Raw genomic sequence first — 20,694 nt, 5'->3', positions numbered from 1 at the left:
AAACTTTAACCACCTGAGATATACGAGTAAGACTGTGACTAGTTTCACTTTCTTCTTTTAGTAATTCAGTACATTCTACTGGCTGGGGGCTGGTTCATGTAAGCAAAGGTGATCCTTCTGTTTACAGGTACAGCTTGAAAGATCCACACCACATATTTAAAACACATCCAACACATGACTTCCCCCAAAGAATCCTGGGAACTGGGGTTTTCCTCTCACAGAGCTACAAATTCCAGCACCCTTAACAAACTACTGTTCCCAAGATTCTTTGGAGAACATCATGTGCTTGAAATTTGCGTTGGATGTGCATTTCAACTGATGTTCCATGGATACCCTCCCTTTGAGATTTCCACAACTGACGCAGCATCAAAAAGCATTTCTTGAACTAGCGGTGAGTATGCACCCATGGAATACCAGTTCACACATTTCTCTGTGTGATCTCTCTATACCCTATGGGTGGTTGTTGGGAGGAATCATGTGGAGGCCATTAGCAAAATATGAGATTCCTACATGGAATGCATTTTTGCTTGGGTATATTTCTGAATAAAGTACTTATGGTGAGCAGTTAAATTTTGACTTAGGATAAGGAGATTTCCTTGGATACATTATAAATAGTAAGAGTTCCAACTCCAGTGGTAACTCATTATGGCAGTATGGAAAAATATTCTTAAATGCTTATTTGGTGATATCAAACCATCTGTCAGTGCTCATAATAGTCTTTCCAAGTCTGAGATAACGAGTGAATCTTCCATCCCTTTCCAATACCATATTTACCTGAACCACCAATGAGCTACTTGAAGAAACATTTCATGAATCTTGAAAGCAAATAAAGCAGCCAGAAAGTTGTAAGAACATGGATGAGTGAAGGAGTCTTGAATGTGCAATGCTGCAGAGCCTCTTCTTTGTCTCTCATAATGAGAGTTGTATTGATAAAAACAACAGTTTATATAGTAGTTGCATTGATATAAACAAAACCTGAAAGTTCACTAAAATTAGATCAAAGTAACTGCACAAGGATAATTATATTAATAACTGAAATTGTACCAAGTTGGAGCGGGGGAAGGAACTTTTCAGGGATAATCATTGAGTAAAGAGAGAAAAAGTGAGAAAGAAGATAAATTACAAAACTATGTTAAGGATATTCTGAGTATAGTGTCAATTTTAATGTTAATTTGCTTCTCTATGCAGTGGAGAATACATTTTACAGACATCTAATTTTTTAAAAATTAAATATTGTTGGAAGACAAAAAATATGCTTTCAATTATCTAGGCCACCAGCTCAGACAAGATACTTTGTTTTTACAAATGAGACAAGCTGTTTTGCATCAAAAATGTATATAGGTAAAAGTATGTATGCTATATGTAATAAGAAACTAAGTAATTAACCCTGATCCTGGAAGCAAACATTCTACTGTGTGTGTGTTAACCAGCCACAGAGTTTTATTTTCTAGCCTCCTCCCAGCCACTCCACCCGATGGATTTTTGCCAAAGTAATGCAACTTCTTGTCCAAACAGGACACAAGTTGATAAGATTCTGCTCACACCCTGTACTTCGGCAAGGCAAGTGAAGCAATTGATTTCTGTATGCAAATAAGGACAGGTGTAAAGTTAAAGTCCAAGCAAAGTTTCAAGGCACTTCTGTTACTGTAATCTACTAGAAAAGATATGCTAAGAAAACAGGAGAAAAGAAATATAATTTATGCCTTTAATTAAAAAGAAAGATTTACAGGCTGAGGGAGTCAGGATATGCCCCAGCAAGGAAGTACTTTGGTTGGATCATGTTCTGATTCTTTCAGAATACAGTTCCTGTTGAATCCAATGGCTGAGATTTAAACAGATGTTTTATGCCCCATGCGTTTAAGTGGAAAGTTGAACTCAAATGGGACTTAATTCTGAGTATATATGTATAGAGAACCCTTGTGGAATAGTGGTTAAGACGGTGTTGGACTATGACCTGGGAGACCAGGATTCGAATCCCCCCATAGCCATGAAGCTCACTGGGTGACCTTGGGCCAGTCACTGCCTCTCAGCCTCACGAAAACCCTATTCATGGGGTCACCATAAGTCAGAATTGAAGGCAGTATATTTACATTTAGACATGTATAGAACTGCACTGTTAAAATGCTCAACACTGAGGACATGATCCAGCCAAAGTTCATCTTTCCATACTTTTCCTCATCAAGACTACATTTTGTTTCTTACTGCACAGAACAGCTTGGGTCCAAGCTATCTGAAGGACTGGCTCCTCCCATGTGAATCTGCCCATTCTTTAAGATCTGTTTTATGTGGGCCACTGCTTTCTAGGAGCACAGTTGATGGTAATAGACAAAGATTACATTTTCTGTGACTGGCAGCACCCTGTATGTAAAACTCTCTGCCCTAAAAGGTTATAGGACATTCTTTCTCCTTGTCCATGTAACATCTTCAGATGTTAAAGAATCTTTTTCAGCAGCTTTTGAATTTACTGCTGAATTTACAGTTTTATGCTGTTTTAATGCAGTTTGTTATTTAGCTGTATTCCCCCTGTCCCAGTCTACTCTGGCAATACCATTACAGACCTAAAATGCCATCCACAACATCAGGAGTCCATGAACCGTCTCATCTTCTAATAAGATATACCAAGAATGCCATTCTGCATTTCACACTGGACAAGCAGGCCACAATAAATGCCATTTCTAATGTCAATTCTGAAAAACCAGTGGGGAATTATTTCAGCCTCCCAGGATGGTCTGTAAATGACCTTAGGATGGTCATATTGGAACTTCAAAGGGAGATTGCACTGTGAGACTGCTGAATTACAGCACATGAAGAGATTCAGTGCCATTGCTTGTGGACCAAATTGGCACAATATATTTTTATCACACTACCATTGTTAATAACAATTATCACTGTCTATATTTTTCTCCATTTCATTTCATTCTAATATCACTGCTTACAAGCCCCTCCCCCCCCAAATCTATCTACCTCTACAACTCAGGGTGACACTTTATGCATCTGATGATGTGGACTGTAGTCATGAAGGCTTATACCACAATAAACTGGTTTGTCTTTAAGACGCCACAAGTCTATTTGTTTTTTGCTGCAAGGGACTAATGCAGCTATCCCTCTGGAAAACATTTTTGGTCTGTTTAGCCTTTAAATGTTGCTGTAGGGAAGAGAAATTTCAAGATAAATATTTTATGAATCTTTTAAAAAAGTTTATAGGTAATCAGCTTTCATATAGTTTTAAATGTACAAACTGTTAAAGGCTCTGATCAAGGAGCATGGTATATGTTCCACTACACATAGAAAGAAAATTCAGGACAGCCACAAGGAGGCACAAGGTACAGCCAATGTCTAGAAAAGGAGATAGAGGTAGAAATATAGAGCATGGTGATCCAACATCTACACATTTCAGGATCTGTGGTGCATATTTTAGCCATTCTAAAATATATCCACACCTTGGTCCACACTACTATGTTAAAAGGGCTGAAAAAGTTCTCTCTCACATTCATGAACAGACCATATTTAGTTCTTAGCGCAGAGCCTTCTTAATCAGGATGTGACCAGGGAAAAAGGAAATGTCTTCTAATGGTGCTATGAAGATGACTTACTGTTTTAAAAACTTGTACCCAAGTGCTGTTAGGAAAACTTAATTTGGATGTTTTAAGAGTAGAGCTCTTCTGATGTTTTAAGACTCTTATTATCTACCTTCTCCCCACCAACTTAACAAATACTTGGTAAAGAGCCTATTCTTGGAGGGACTTATAAAATCCCCAATTAAGTCCTCTCACTATACACAGAGGTGCATCCCTGTCATTGTATTAAGGTTGCCATTTGTTTATTTATGTTTTTATTTTACAAGTTTATAAACTACTTCTCAGCCTGAAGCCACTGAAGAGGTGTACAAAAGGATAAAAATGAGATTTATTCACTGTATCTAGGTTTCCATATCTTTAAGGCTGCAATCCTAAGCAAATGTTCCAGAGAGTAAGAGGGTTTCCAGATTGGAAGTGCTACCTAGGCAATGCAATTCTGTACATTGCTTACAGGAGGAAATCATCTGACTTCCCACAATTCAAGAGATACAGCATTTGTGGATGTGTATTTATATCATGCTGTGTTATGGCCACACTATTAGTTGTGTGGGTGAGAGAGGGAAAATTGCTTTTAAAAAAATATAAAGCTGATTTTTAAATTTCTGGTAAAACCTTTTCATTTAAATACTATTGTATACATAATTTAACAGTTAAAGATAGGCAAAAGCATGTTTCAGTGCAAATCAAACATTTAAAAATATGAACACACTACTAAAATGGCAACAACCAGAAGGTAATAGGGCAGATGTGTTGAAGTATAGGTGCATTCTGATAGACTCAACCACCCAATGCGTCTTTGCACATGGTGAAACCATGTATCTTCAAAAAGACTGAAGAAAGACACTAAGATCTATACCTGCAGAGATGGTGACACTGTACCATTCTTTTAAAAAGGGCCTTTTTTTTTTTAGATTTCCAAAGACATGGAAGAAGCACAGGAGAATAAATGACCTTTCTGAAATAAGTGCCTAGTGTGGAAGCACTCTGAACTCAGTGAGATTTGCTTATGAGTGTTAAGACTGGGCTGCATGTTCAGTGGTTAGAAACAATTACAGTTTTCCTTCTCTGTTAAGAGAATGTAGTGCCTGCCCACTCCCTACTGTCAATTTTGTGTCCAGAACTGGCCCAGAGAAAACAGACAAAGAGGAAAGACATGCTAGGAGGATTCCACCTAGTCCTACAAAACTTCTTAAGGACATTAGAAGCATAGAGTTGGTTGAGAAATCAAACATTACATTTGGAATGACTACTGCCTCTGGAGGATTAATTTAAACATTAAAAAGCCAGGACACTCACAGTGAACTGAGCTACTTCAAAGTTTTTTTCAGCAGCAGGCCATTCTATTCTATTCCAAGATTTTTTCTTAAGAACAAAACATCCTAAACACAGCAATTCAATATATATAGATTCTCGGTCAAAATTCTTCAGCACATCTTGAACAAATATATAAACAGGTGGAAAAACTGTCTTTTAACCAAGGTCTTCAGCATATGCTATAATTCCACTGTCTTCACCCAGATCCACTTACCCCCATTTAATCAATTTATTAAATGAGTATTCGCATTTGTATCAAATAGTTATTAAACATATACAGTGACATTAATGGCAGTGAAGAGAAAACCAACAGGGCCTATGAAAAGCAACTGTAAGAGAAAGAGGGTTGTCGATCAACAATTTTTTTTGGTAGCTGAATAACTGCTTAATAGATGAAAGAAATTGAAACATGTTACTAAAACCACAGAATGTGCCTTTGCAAGCTACTGAAGAAACCAACAATAAAAAAACAAGCAAAAACTACCATGTTAGACTGAAGAGCTATTAATTTTTCCCCTCACCAGTAGCAAAATAGATCCACAAAATAAACAAGTGTGCCCTAACATCTTGCCCTATTGATTAAGTTTGGTTCTGACTTATTAATAAACTAAAGCTTTAATTGATTAATATATCAAGTGTAAATTGCAGTCGCAAAGGAAAGCTATGAGGAATTGGGAGAAAAACAGGAAATAAGTTTCATTATGCATAAGGGCAGAGGACTGGGGAATACCTACTTTAGTTTGCCATGATACTACTAGGTTACAGGAAATGTTTGATGATGACATCACAAACCTGCAATTCTATTTAATGTACAGTAGAGCCCCTCTTCCCAGCACTTTGCTTCCCAGCGTTCTGCTAATGCGGCGGCTTTCATTCCCTGTTTTAAAGCCGATTTTGCGCTTTTGCGGCATTTTGGCACGACGCGCCCCATTATACTCAATGGGGTTCCGCTTTATGGCGGGGGTCTGGAACGGAACCTGCCGTATAAGCAGGGCCCGCCTGTAGAATATTTAACCTGAACTAGGATAGCAACCTTAAGAATATAAATCTACTACCCATATACTTGGAATGGGATGGTAAAAATATTTGTAATAAAAGCTGCTTTTAGATGGGTGCTTATAGACAGTAGAATTAATATGATTTAGCAGCTTCCACTAAGAAAACCTTTGCTTTCACATGACCCCATGTACAATTGCCAGCACCCCCCATTTTTATATCTATTAAATCTTACTGAGTGCCCCTAGTCACCTCCATGGGACAATGTGCTTCCTTATCAGAGCGGAATTTTATCTGCCTTCCTGTCTTGAGCTACTTATTTCACAGAGAAACACAGACACAAAGTTGAGCAAGAAAGAGAAGCTTCTGAAAACAAATAGAATGGTATAACATTTTTTCTTTTCCAAGTTGAAGGCAAAAAGCAACTTTTAGTTTTTTTAAACGAGGAGTTGACTTTGAAAAAGAAATTTGAAGGACAAGCATATAGGAGCTGTGCACAATTTAGCTGTAGTAAAATCAATGGAGCAAGTCCAACTGATAACTGGGGGGGGGCACACTGTTCCCTCACCATTCTTTGAGGCACTGTTTCAGCCCCAAATTGCTATAAAGTGGGTTGGGTTGGAGGCTTCTGGAGAGTAGCGGGGGAAATTTGAAACTCCCAGTGATCCTTGTGGATACTATAAGCTGTTGGGGGCTCAAGCAGACCAATTTCTTCTTCTTTCTTTCAGTTCCTGTCTTTTTCTTTTAATTTATAAAAATACTTCAGCATACCTGGGGGACTCCCCCAAGGATGCAGAAACCCCTACCGTATTTTTGGATGGCCCAATTTTGTTTCCAAATTGAGGAATTTGGATAGCTGGCCATACCATATCATAAAGTCAAAAATCCCACCAGGCAGACCTAAGGTAGTTCTTTGGATCTCAGCCAAGATTTCTATCCCATAAAAAACAATCACATCAGTCACTCTTACAGCCAAGGAAAATGTTTGCATTTCCACTTTGGCCACACAACTAAGGCATACATTTTAGGCTAGTGCAGATACACACTTAACCCTGTTTAATAAATCATTAAAGGGCCATGGCATCACATGCTCCTTCCCCCTTCTTAGAAGCAAAGTGCCCCCTGCCCTCTTAACTGTATTATACATTAACCAGGATTTGAAGCCAGGGTTTAAAGCTGGTTTTAAATCATGTTTAAACAAGACCCCCAATTTAACTTAACACAGTAACAGTTTACCAATATACAAGGGCGGTCGACCCATAAGGGCAAAAGAAGAAGCAATCCATCAATCAATCCTCACACCAGCAACCCCCAGCCCACCCCCATAACCCCGGAGCTTGAGCCCACTCTCCCTCTCCCTTTCTCCCACATTGTTATCACACACACTTTCTGCTTGTCTTCTTGCTTGGAGCCTGCAATTCTGTGGCCTGGCCCAATCCCCATAACTCTCCAGAAGGAGGGAACACACACCTTTTCCCAAGCAATTTCCCACAGAAAAATAGCATTAAGGCAGGGCGACAAGACCCAACAATCCCCCAAATAGCCTTCTTTTCTTGAGATTGGGTGGGGGAAACTAGCCAATCAGGAGGACACAGCTATTCACCCCAATTTTCATAAAGTGGTTTGTTTCAAGCCAACACTCACAACCAATCCACTGTAAGCACTTCAAAATATTCACTCCAAGTTTACTCTGATTGGTGTCCCTGGACCAACAGAATTTATTCAGGATTCCAACCAATCACATTGCTGCTACTGCACTTCTGTTTTGAGAAAGAGAAGCTTAGCCAACATGCCACTTTGAAGGCTGGTAGGGAAGTGGCATAAGGAGCAGACAAGTTGTGTTGTTTTGGTTTAAAAGAGGGATATGAAACCTTGACATAATTGGTTTCTGTGCTGCCCTGCGAGATGTGAACTTCCTTTCATGTAGTGCAGCACAGAAAAGCTCTCCCTTCCCCATCCCTTAGGCCTCGCTATTTCTGCTGCTTCCCAGCCCATCATCTTGCTTTCTCTCCTCTATTCTATCCTCACTTATTTCTTTCCCCACACAGCCCCTGGCCTTGCTCTTCCTTTCCCCCACCACTTAAACACTGCTCTCTCTCTCTCTGTGTCTTTGGCGTCAAGCGTACTTTACCTATCGTGATCTCCCTCTGGCTCCACTTGCTGCTAGTGGCTCTCTACCCTGTCTTTGATCCTACCACCTCCAGTGGGCAGCCACCGCCAATACACCAATACAACTCTTGTGGTTAAAGCAGGATAAGAAAAAAGTTGCTCTAAAAGGGAAGGGCTGGTGATAGGGAGTGTTCAGTCCCATGATCCACTCTTATTCTCTTAACAGTTGTTAAGTGTATGTCTACACTGACAATATGTGAAATCATTCACTTTATTTATTTATTATTTTATTTATATCCCACCCTTCTTCCCAGTAGGAGCCAGGGCAGCAATTCATGCAAGTTAAAGATAGAAACAGATAAGAATTTGTACTTTTGGATCTGAGTAAGATGTGAAAATCAGAATGAAACATTGCATAAATACGCATGAATCATGGAAAATCCAACCAGGGAAGAGGCTCAAGAAGGATGATGGGTATGGGAAAACGATTAAACAAACCTTTTCCTCTTCATAGAAGCAATTTGGTCATCCCCTGATGTGCTAAGACTTTAAGCTACATGCTCATTGCATGTACCAGACAGACACACATCATTCTTTTCCCATTATGGATAACCTTAGTATTTAAAATCTGTAGCTGTTTCAACTTTCTATTTAGCTTACATAACTATTATGCTAGCTACCCTTGGAATATATCAACAGTTATTAAAAACCCTATAAGGAAGCCTTGTCACTAAATGAAGCCTTAATATAGGGAAGAGTTAAATTTGTTCCTTAGACTAACCCTGCCAAATGTCAAATTATGGATTGGACGCAATCAGCCTTGGAATGAAAACACAAAACTTTAATGCTGGCTGCACAAAAGAGCTTTTTAAAGAATCTCCTACTGGTTAGAAGAGTTGGTTAATGTTATAGCCTCTCTCTCCAAAATGTATGATTTAATTATCATGCAAATTTAAGCACCAGCAATTATGTATATTTTAATTATGTGAATAGCAAAATCAACTACATTCGCAAACACTAGCTTCAAACATCTGATTTCAGTTTATTGCCAAGACTGATTATAATAAAATACACACACACAAAAAAATTATTTTTTTTATTTTAAAAAGCAGTGGCAGTGCAACATACAACCAACTATATTATTTTCAGTTTTTGATGTCTGATTGAACATATGCAAAATTAGCTACTTCACCAGTTTACCAGTACAATCCTATACATGTCTATGCAGATGTTAGCTCCACTGACTTAAATAGAATTTACTACCATGTAACTGTGTATAGGATTGCAGCCACCATCTAAGAAATACATACCTTTATACTGAACTGAATTCAAAATAATGGTTGATCAAGCATTTTGAAATACTAAAGTAACTAAACCAATGCAACAGCCGTCAACTTTCTTGCTCCAAATTAGTTCACTGACTTCGCACTAGTCGGGGTAGCTAACATGGTGCTCTCTAACCCCAGCCAGTGGTGAGGCACGATGGGAGATGAGGTTCACAGCACTATACCAAATACAGAATTCAGGCAGGGGTCACACGCTTCAGTGCTCATCTACATCAAAACTATTTGCCTATGGAAAGTTTAACACATGAGGGATACTTTTTTTAGCATACTCTTCTCCCTAATATGCTTACAGAAAACTAGCAGAAATTTTTTTAAAAAACCAAATGTGTAAATTAAAAATACAATCCCCACCTGCATGAATTGGTATGATCACAGGAGAATAAAGTACATCCCTTTTCTGAATTTAAGCAATGACTCACATGGCATATGCAGAGGACTCACAGTCTAATATTCCAAACCTAAACACACAGAGGAAGTATATCATATTGCAATGACTGCAATTCAAAAGGATGAATTGCCCAGTTGACTATAGGAAGGAGATTGTGGGAAACACATATATTCACAGTTCTTATAATGGCAGACAATGCCCTCAGTTTTGAGCTATATGAGCAGTCTGATGCGTACATGGAGCTGCTGTGTATGTAGATTTCCCTATTCATTTCAATATAAGACAAAAACATTCCAATGTAGACATTCTGTTTTTGCATACAGAACTCCACTGGCAGCATGGAAGGTATTTCAGATGACATTTTTTGTCATTGTTTATGTGCATGATGCACATTTTTAATATTTACTCAATCAGAAATCTAACACCTTCACAATAAAGATTTTTTTGCAAATACAAACTTACCAAAATATTAGCTTCTCTTTCATACACAAATATGTTCTTGAAATCTGTACTTCTGAGTAGAAGAAAAAAAAGCAAAATACCGTAAGTTCATCCTCTAAGCAGAATGGGCACAACAATCCAAAGTTACTACTTTTAAATCACATTGATTTCAATGGGAAAGAGCAGTAAGCATTTGCTTGAAATTAATGGGACTTATATTTATTTTTGCTAAATTGTGCTATATAAGCCCCAAACCAGCACTTATCATGTGTAGTTTGGAGTAACTAGTTGCACCAGATCATGGTGGGATACATGCATCTGAATAAACATCTAACTGAAAGCAATGCCTTCCAGATAGATCTCATGTGCATCCAGATGTATATGCAATTTACACCAGTGACCCCAGTTCCAGCAAATGTTAGGAATGCAGAAGCCCACTTCCATGCATAAATCTTTTTGTCTAGGTTAAATACAGGAATACAACTAGCTGCAAAATGCTCAATCAGTGGTAAAACCTAAGAATAATAATGCAGATGGTTAAAACTCTTTCTGAACTTCCTAATGAACATTTTCTTCCTACCTCCTCTCACTGTGAATGTGTCCTTGCTTCCCAATCTGATATGCTATTTTATTTGAAAGAATGCTTAATGTTTCCCACTGTAGAGAGAAATTGTACTTGCTTGCTCCACATGAAGATTAGGAAGCACTTCCATAATGGATAGACTACACAGAGATCTCTTTTACTGGAGTTTTAAATTAAAAAACTGGACTACCATTTGCCGAGAATCATGTGGGAATATGACATATTGCCTTATGGTAGGAGTTAAACTTAATGAAATCTGGAGTGCTTTCCAACACTATTAAGTTCCCATTTTCTATGGAACTTTTTGCTTTGGGTAGGGGTTAAAAAGTTTTTAATGTGCTCAAACTAAACACTGTTTCCTGCAAAACCTTTCAGAACAGATACTGAATATAACATAAATTAATGAGTGGCCTAATTTTTTAAAGAAACGTTAAGATGTCCAGACTTGAGTGGAATTACTTCCAATTTACACTGCAGCTTTTTTTTTTTTTTAAGAAAAGTCAAACCTGTATCTTTCCCCTGTATAACAAGCAAATTCATAATAAGACTCCTTAATCATCCACTGGAGCACAGCATGTGCAAGTAAAAAGGTTAACACAGGCTTCTTGTGGTGACATAACACAGGCAGCTTAGGCAATCATGAGTGTGTAGAGAGACATGATAATTCACTGGGTGGGGACTGGGAGTTGTAGGGCAGTGACAACTGGCTGGAGCTGGGCTACTGATCTATCAGAAAACAGCCTGAAACAGGAAAGAGCACACATATGCTACTTGGAATGTATGACGCAAACCCCAGCCTTGAAACAAAGAACAGGAAACAGCTCTGCTGGCTGGGCTGGAAAGAAAGCACAGAGAAACATTTAAATGGCCCTCCCTGACCCCTATATTCATGTGCAGCTGGAATGTAACAAACAAACAAACAAACAAACAGTGGGTGTGACATGTAAGTGTTCAGTCTCTGGGTGTGAAAAAAACTACTGTCATACTGTCACTATACAGGAGACCTGCCCTTGACAATCACCAGACTAATATCTATACTAGACAAAATAACCACAACATGCGATTCCCCCCTCCCGCTCCAGACAGCTCAGAATAATTAACCCTGGACTCCTCAAGCATTCCTCTTTTTAAAAATTACAAAATTATTAACAACCACAACTTTTGTTATTAAGCTACAAAGGAGACTCTTGCTCCCAATTAATTTTTTTCAAAAAGAAAACAAAATGAACAGCCAATCATCCAATCTTAATTTTATTGTAGTTTCTAGCCTCCCTCCTCCATTTGTACAAGATCTCTTCAGTAAGACAGACCACAATCAACAATCTAGTGTTCTAATGACAGCAACAAGAACTTACTGAAAAAAGTTTACATACCACTCAGTGGCCTTGCACTACATGCTAAGCCAAACTATGGCTTAGCATGAATGCACAGGCTCCAGAAGAGAAGACTGCAGCCATTTTGTGCCTCACTTGGTCATTTCGCAGCACTGCTGCACTTTCTGGCTTGGCATGTCACCTGAACTCAGACTCATCATTTAGCTCTCTCCAGACTAACCACAACCTATAACCAAGGTTTGTCCTATGGTTTATAGCAGATGGTTTGTCTGGGAGAGCTATGCCACAAGCCTGGATTCTGATGACATGCTAAAACAAATCATGGCTTAGCTCAGTGCAGCACACCAGCAAATGACCAGGGAGGAGAAAAGTGGCTATGATGTCCTCTCTGTGAGCCTAGACATTTGCACTAAGCTTAGTGTGATGTGTGAACCTGGCCATTATAAGAAGAAAACACCAAGCAGACAGTGGGCTGGTTCAGATACCATAGTAAACTATGGTTTAATCATGACAGGAATGAGACATAGCAAGTCTTAGGTGTTTGCTTCTTCTTTTTTACCACTTTCAATTTGTCATTTCATCCAAACTAAACAAACTGTAGTTAAATTTAATTATGGCTTTTTTTGAACAAGCTAACTTCAAGCCATGAGTTATGAAGCTGTCTTGTTTGAAACAAAACAAAGTTAAGATTATCTACATTCTAAGGTTTGGATGTAACGCTAAACTGTATTGAAGCAAAAGCAAAAGCTTCCATCTCCTCTGGGAGAAGAAAGGGGAGGGGGGAAATATATGTGTCTCAGGCTCACTCCCATCACGACAAACCAGGGATCCACAGACAGACCACAATATCTTCCAGAAAAATATCACAGATTATTGTTTTATATGTGGCTGATTTCTATGTATACTACTTTTTAATATATTCCTTTTTAACTATAACCTATTATGAACTAGATCAGTAGCACAGGTCAACATAGCTGCACTACTATGCCCAATTATAGGGGCAAAGGGATGTGCTACTTTGTGTTGGTTAGCATCATAGCAACCAGTGCAGATTTTGTTATAGGAATGTTGATATAGCTCTCAATCAGTAATCTGGCTACTAAAGATTCCTAGTAATATTAATCTAGTTCCAGTGATTTAGCACTCTTAACTCTTTCTCACCTAAATCAACCAGGTTTTAGAGTGTTTGGACCCATGCTCCTAACCAATATTTTCTTTGGTTTCAGCATTCAGAAATATAAGAACCAACTCTATTAACTATGCAATTCTATAACATTTACTCAGAAGCAAGTCCCACTGAATTCAATGAGGCTTTATCCAAAGTAAGTGTGTGCATAGAATTCTGGCCATAGGCTGGCAAAAGTCTGCCCCTTTTGCCAAAGAGGTAACATCTGCGAATATTCATCTATTGTAACTAGAATATCACAACGCTGGTGTTTGCAAAAAAACATAATGCAGAACAGCAGGCTGCTCTTACAAGGTTTCAGTTGCTATTGTCAAGTATTATCTTATTTTTCATACCTTTTGGTTTGCCAGTATATTCCTTTCATTTACTAATATAAAATAAATAAATAAATACGAGTCAGTCAAAGCAAAAAGTCTCCTTGGATACTTTTGCTTTGGTGGGGAGGGGTGGGGGAGAAAGTTAATCTGAAAGCATTCATGCTACACAACTAAACAATACATTGTAAAGCCTGCAGCACAAAGTTAGGTTGATGTACATTATTCCTAGGTCAAGATGTTGATCGAATCCAGATCGGACCCCTCACATGCAAGCAATTCATCAGGCAAGTTGTGTAAAAAGTTCTCAAAACTACTCTATGGAAAAAAAGTTACAGTGGGTTTTTTTTTGCTTTTGTAACACTTTTACAGAATCAAAACTGTGTTTTAAACTACTGAAGGTCTCAGCATCTATGCAAGGTTCAGATTTTCCCCAACAACTAGACAAAGCTGAGCCCTGTGAACTGTGGCACTTCCTGCCTTTACAAAAGGCCAAACAGAGCTGTGCAAGAGATACTGTACACACACTGTCAGTTAAGAGGCAGCAGAAGAATGAAAAGGGATATGACAGATTTTATCCATAAATTTCTGCAGTAAGAAGAAAGCTAAATGTTAATCTAAATGGAAGTATTTGGTGAATTTTAGTACAATTTCCTAAAGAAAAACTGGGATTCTTGCTATAGCTATGTTCCTACATGGCAATCAAGTACCAACATCCAAGATAAGTAGTAATATATTATCTTGTAAGCACACGGAAAGCAGCTTTCATAAAAGAAGTCAAGTATTGATGTCCCTTCCAATTATTCACATTTAAAGTCATGCGGGAGGCATATTTTAAATTTTACCCTAACACAATTTAATACCAGAACTAGATTGCTTTAGAGAGAGAGTGTGTCCTATATGTTTAAAAAATGTGAAGACACACTGATCTCTGTTCTACTCTTCTACAATGCTATTATTCTTACCATAACTTTTACTGAAAATGCTACACATGACATTTCCATGTGAAGACAAATACGTAATAGAAACAAAGCAAGTGACTTCATGTTCAGACTTAAGTTTTGCCCAAGGACCATTTGCTTTTCCCAAATGCCAACTAAACTGGTGATATTTCTATTTTTAAAAGGTACCTAAAATAATAGAACCTTAAGAAAAGGTCTCATGTTCCATATCAATAGACATTGCTTGAGACTCGGCTGGGGCTATTCTAGGAACAGAACCCGAAAGCTACACAAATGGATACTGTTCTCCAGCCTTGGCATGTAGAATGCCCAGAAACGTATGCCAGCGTCCACACAACTTGATATATGCTTGCCCCCCCCCCGTTGTAGAGATAACAAAGCTGGAAGCCCCTGATTCGCATACTATACAGAGTACCTCAACTGACTTCTTAATGGTTTAAATGGGAAATCTCCAAGGATGCTATGCTGCAGGCAGTTGAAGAGTTGCTTTTTTTTAAAAGCACCCTATTCACTGAAGACTGAAATCAACATAAAGAACACAAACACACACGGAGCAATATTCTTTCTCACTTGAGGAGAGTATCCCAAGTTAACTGCAAAGTCTCTCATAATAAAGCAATCCAGTGGCTCCAGGTGTTCCTTTTTAAAAGCCCCTCAAGAAAGCTGTACCAGCCAGGATTTGTTTCTGAGATGCCTCTCATTCCACATCCCCACAGCTCCAAAATGACAGGATGAACAGCTCTTATTTCAGAAGAGAGGGGCAGAATACCAAAGGACACGCGAAAACCCAAGCAACCCCCAAGTCAATTGCAGAGCAGCGGATACACGTGAATGCAAAAGCCGCAGCGTCTCTTTAGCCACGGAAACTGGCATCTGGTAATCCAAATGGCAAGTCGTCTCTCTCCTCACCCCCTCCCCACTCCCCGGAGGTTCTGGAAAGAGATCCTAAAAGCGCCCCCCCTTCCCCACCACAACTTCTGAGCTGCGCAAATGTTCTCGCTGAAGTGGCAAAAGTCACTTGCCCAGGCCGGAGGGTGCGTCGGTGTCCTCAAAGGAGCGCTCTCTTCATGCAAGTGCGCGCATGAAACTGGCTCTTACTTCTTCCCCCACAACCCCCCCGTTCCCAATGCTTTCCCCCTCCCCCTCCCCGCACCAGACACGTCGCTTTCCTTGGAGTCACCACCACCACCACCTTGTTCTCCTCCCCTTTCTCCGCGCGACTTACTTTTACTTGTCAAGCGAGGCAGTCAGTGCGACACTACCAGCCCGCGACAGGACGCAGAAGTTGCCGCTGAAAACTTTGTGGCGCTGTTTGTTTGCTTGCTGTTGTTTTGGTGGTGGTGGGAAAAGGTTGCTTGATTTTTCTTAGGGAAAACCGAGGAGCTTTTCTCTCCCCTCCTTTGCGTCCCCGAGAAGGCAGGAAGAGGTGGAAGCGCGGCGACGGGGTGCGTGTGCGGGGATGGCTGTCTCTGGAGTGGCGGTTGCTACCGGAGCCTGTACGTCTCTGCCCTTTCCACAGAAGCACCACCTCAGTTCGTCCGTGCGTCAGTCGGGAGCGCTTCTTTCTCGCCGTCTTCTCTTTCCCCCCCTTCAGGCAGGCTCTTGGCACTAGGCAGCGCTGTCACATGACGCCGGCGCCGCTCGCTCTGCCAGGCTCCCTTGGCCGACGGGGTAACTAAGAGGGCGGGAGGGAAGGAGAGAGGGGAGGGTCAGGGAGGGGCGCGCGAGTCACTCAGCCAGCCAGTCGGGCGGGGAGGCAGGGCGGCTCCCCTCAGCCTCGCTTGGGCGGAGGCCTCCACACACCACAATCCAAGCCAGGGGTCGGGGCGAGGCGAGTCGCTCTTTGACTCCCTCCCTCATACACAAACAAGTCGGGCACGCACTGATTCTTCCCTTCCCCCGGGAGGCAGACAGGAGACTCCTCCTCTTCCTCGCACAAGTTAGCCACTAATTACGCCCCCCAGCACCCGAGGAGAAGAGGTGGAGCCGCCCCGCTGACAAACTTGCCCTTCCAGCTGCTGCGCGCGTTACCCTCCCTTCTCCTCCTCTCTTGTCAGGCAGAGAGGCGTGTGCACCTGGCACCCGGCTTGGTATTACACACATAGTCACGCCACACACACACACCCTCCCTGGAAGCAAACCAGCAACAGCGAAAAAATAACAGCAGGAGCAGCAACACCCCCCCCAAAAAGCCCAAAGGGAAGGAAGGGAGGTGTTCGCTGACAGAGGTGGGAGGAGGCTGCCGCGCCGCCTCTCACATCTTGAGTGCCACAAAGGCGCAAAAAGCTAGACGACACGTAACCCATAGCAGAGTAGAGGGAGTCCCATTCACATATAGATCGATTAGGGGCACGGACATGTGGATTTATTGTTATTGAGGCTCCTCTGGGCTCGTCATTTTTGGATAGACAACCCACGTGGCACTCCCCCCCCCCGACCTCCTACTTCAAATATAATAAACAAGTGCCACTTTTTTATGGCATCATAAGCTGCTGCCAGTAGTGGGGCATGACTCTTCACTTTGAGCACATGTTGGCTGCTTGTAAAGTCTGTAGGATCGCCCTCAACGTGTGGTGAGGCAGTGGTTTCAACTGTCTTGCTGTGATAGGGGTGGGAACCTGTGGTCATCCAGATGTTGGACTTCATCTCTTATCAGCCCCAGGCAGCATGGTCAACTGTCTGGGATGACTGGGACGCAGTCCAGAAACATTTGGCAAGTCACAGATCCACCATCCTTGCACTATTGACTGGATAGCACCCCACCCAGTTGCCTGTTTGAAGAAGCCCTCAAATGTCACATCTCAGAATCCACAGCATACGTGTAAAGCACATTCAACATACCTTTAAAGAACATGACTTTCCCCAAAGAATCCTGGGAATGGTGGTTTTCCCCTCACAGAGCTACAAATTCCCAGCATCCTTAACAAACTACAGTTCCCATGATTCTTTGGGGGAAGTCATGTGCTTTTAATGTGCATTGGATGTGCTTTAAATGTATGGTGGGGACCGTCATGTGACCTGGGGCCTTCTACTCCACATGGTAGAGGACAGTTTCCTGATCAGGATATGTGAAGAGGGCTGTTTGAGGGTGAAGGGAAGCACATACCTTCTAAAGTGTTTCATCTGTTCCAAGGCAGAAAATGTGTGTTCAAATCACTCCATCAGACTTTAGAATATCTGTCTGTTTTCCTCTCAGAGTTCTGATTCCAACAAATAATTGAACTTTAGAGTACTCAAAGAACAATATCAAGTATGTTATCCATTACTCAAAGAACATTATTTATTCTCCTGGACCTCTCAGAGGCATTTGATACAGATGACCAAGGTATTATTCTGGGCTCTCTTGTTCAGGTAGGGCAAGGGAACACCACACTGTGGTGGTTCTGCTCTTTCTGCTACTTTACCACTTGGCCATTTGCTTGAAGCTTGCTGTGAGATCCCATCTTGTCCCCTATGGTATTTAATATCAATATTAAATTTGCTGGAGCATCTGAAGATCTGAGGTATGGTGACATCAATATGCTGACTATATCCAGCCCTACTTCTCCTGTCTATATAGTCTTGGGATAGCAGCTGAGTTTCTGAACATGCCTGGGCTAAGGTTATTAATGGTTGGGGGGGGGGTCAGATTATTTGAGAGTAGGTGTACAATTTGTTCTGGACATGGCCATGATTCCTCTTAAGAATCTGCTTCTGTTCCAGCACTGCTCCTGGATATTCAGAAGGAGGAAATAGCCATGGCTGCATTTTACCAATTTAGGCTCCACAAAGAAGAATCTGGCTAGGTCATTCATGCCCCATTAACAGACAGATCAGACTACTGCAATGCAATGTCAGTAAGGCTACCAAAGCACAGTCCACAATGTGACAGCAAGGGTAATCAGGGCTTGCCCTATGAAGTATATTGTATCTTCCTGGCTTCTAGTCCATTTCAAGCCCAAAATTTATATTAGCTTTAAAGCCCCTAATGCAGCCTTTCCCAACCAGTGTGCCTCCAGATGTTGTTGGACCACAATTCCCATCTTTCCTGACCATTGGCAATGCTGGCTGAGGCTGATGGGAGTTGTGGTCCAACAACATCTGGAGGCACACTGGTTGGGAAAGGCTGCCCTAATGGTTGAGGGCTAGGATATTTGATTGCCTTTTCTGGTGTCAAACTGTCTCTTCCCTCAGATAATCTTCAGAGCCTCTGTTTCATATTCATCAGAGGTGAGGTGAGCAGTTTTATGAGACGGCCTCCTCTGAAGTTGGTCCTATGTTGTGGCATTTCCTCCCAGGAGAGATTCACATGGCTTTACCCTTTTTTTTTTTTTGGTAAGGCTTTTTAGGAGGTGGATGGATAGCTGGTACTCTTGCTTACCAGTTTTTGTGTGCAATCCTATGATGAAGATCCACTGGCTGAGAGTTCATTGAATTTGGTGGCAGTCCAAATTCCCACTATAGTGGCAGAATATCTCAGATACGCTGGCTCCACCGGTAGAGCCATCCCATTGACAAAGTTGTGGGAACGCACGGCAATGTTTATTATATTCCTTCAATCCATGGTAACACTGGCTTCTGCTGCACTCAGGAGCTCGATGGCAGTGCCTCTCCCCTCTGCACGCTCAAGAACTGTACTTTGACAGGGCAGGTATTTCAGGATGCACATGGGATAGGTGCTGTTGCAAGGGTATATGAGGCAGAAGGAAAGGGGACAAGGACAGGTAAAAATAGGGATGAGGATAAATGAGTCCTGTTGGGATGGTACCTAGCAGACCTGACTATCAGGCAAAAACAAGAATCCTGGGAGCTCCCTCTCTTTCTCTCTTGCCATGTCATTTCCTCTCAGGTTTGCAAAAGATGAGTGGGCCATATTTACCCCTTTCTCCTAGCAGATCTCAAACTCCCATCTCCTTGTTAGCAGTCTCATGCGAGCCACTGGAGATAGCTGCTTCCAGGGTCTGTGGCTGCCTTATTGTGTCTGCTGGGCAAAATAGTTTTTCCACCCTGGGTGGGTCATGAACCTTAGTCCCAGGAATGGAATGTGTAGTCTCTGCAGGCATTCTCTCTAGGGAGCTATGCAGGTGCTCTGTGGTGTGTGTCTTCTTCCTCCCCTTCGTGTGTAGTGCTCAAAAATCTCCAGTCCTGGTGTAACAAGAGTATAGGATTGCCATGTCTATGTTGTATTGTTCTGTGCTGTAATTTTGTTATTATGCTGGTTAAAATGTACTAGTTTCTGTTTTGATGTAAACTGTGTTGTACATCATTTCATAGAGAGTCAGGGTTTAAATGTTTTAAATAAATAAAATAATTCTGGCAAAACACATAATCCACTGTTATTATTGGTTGATCTTACTGGGCCAGTGAGAATCTCCCAAGCCGATTAGTCAGAAATGATCTCAGACATAGATCCATTGCTCCTTCCCCCCCACCATGGAAGGCTATAAATTATAAATTATATTTAGATCTTGTGACTTCTACCTAGGTTTGATTCATATGTTAACTACAGTTACCACTTCTCTATTTTAAAAAGAAAGAACACAGGAAAATAATTTCTTCCAATCATAGGGTTAGTTTTTTTTACTTCTTTTTTCAGAAAAAGGTTATATTTTGTATAGCTCTCTTTATATTTCCTAATCATGTGCATGGTTCAGCATGTGACTTCAACTCAACCCGATACTGGGGGTACAGTTCAAGACATAAACAGAGAAACAATTCAAATTAGAGAGGTCTACTTGTAAACTTTAGCCAATAGTACTTTTATTCTTTCCCTAGTGGACCACTAGGCAAAGTATTTACAGGTATAATTTTCAGTACATGGACAGGGTGATCAAAAATTAAGTCCATTTTTTCCAATTAAAATTTTTCCAATTAATGTTTTCTAATTAAAAATAAGCACTTGAACTTACTGCTTTTCTTAACTCTGGTATTATTTGGAGAGGCAATGCAGTATAGTGTTCAGAGTGTTGGAGTAAGATTGTGTTCAAATACCTGCTAAGTCCTGAAGCTCACTGGATAACCTTGCATCAATCACTGTCTCTTAGCCCAGCCTACCTCACAGGGTTGCTGGGAGAATAAAGTCGGGCGCAGAGGAGACCATAGATCCAGCCTTGGCTTCCTTGGAGGAATTGAAAACATAAAATAATATGTATGTATAATTTTGC

General features: G+C 40.9%; 1 protein-coding gene across 3 annotated transcripts in view; it reads right to left on the bottom strand.

Moving 5' to 3' along the window:
* Positions 1 to 16,573, bottom strand: part of KLF3 (KLF transcription factor 3) — a 44,034-nt gene extending 27,461 nt beyond the window's left edge. Inside the window, exons 1-2 of one of the 3 annotated variants that reach the window (XM_061583434.1) lie at positions 15,777 to 16,573; positions 10,194 to 10,245 (exon numbers count right to left, since the gene is read on the bottom strand). The gene's annotated coding sequence lies outside the window, so the exon portion shown is untranslated. The remainder of the gene's footprint in view (positions 1 to 10,193; positions 10,246 to 15,776) is intronic. The other 2 variants (XM_061583432.1, XM_061583433.1) reach the window with 2 other exon arrangements.
* Between the last annotated feature and the right edge of the window lie 4,121 nt (positions 16,574 to 20,694).

The sequence above is a fragment of the Rhineura floridana genome, chromosome 9 (genome assembly GCF_030035675.1).
Source record: "Rhineura floridana isolate rRhiFlo1 chromosome 9, rRhiFlo1.hap2, whole genome shotgun sequence".
Classification (NCBI taxonomy): domain Eukaryota; kingdom Metazoa; phylum Chordata; class Lepidosauria; order Squamata; family Rhineuridae; genus Rhineura; species Rhineura floridana.
This window is presented reverse-complemented; position numbering and strand designations above follow the sequence as displayed.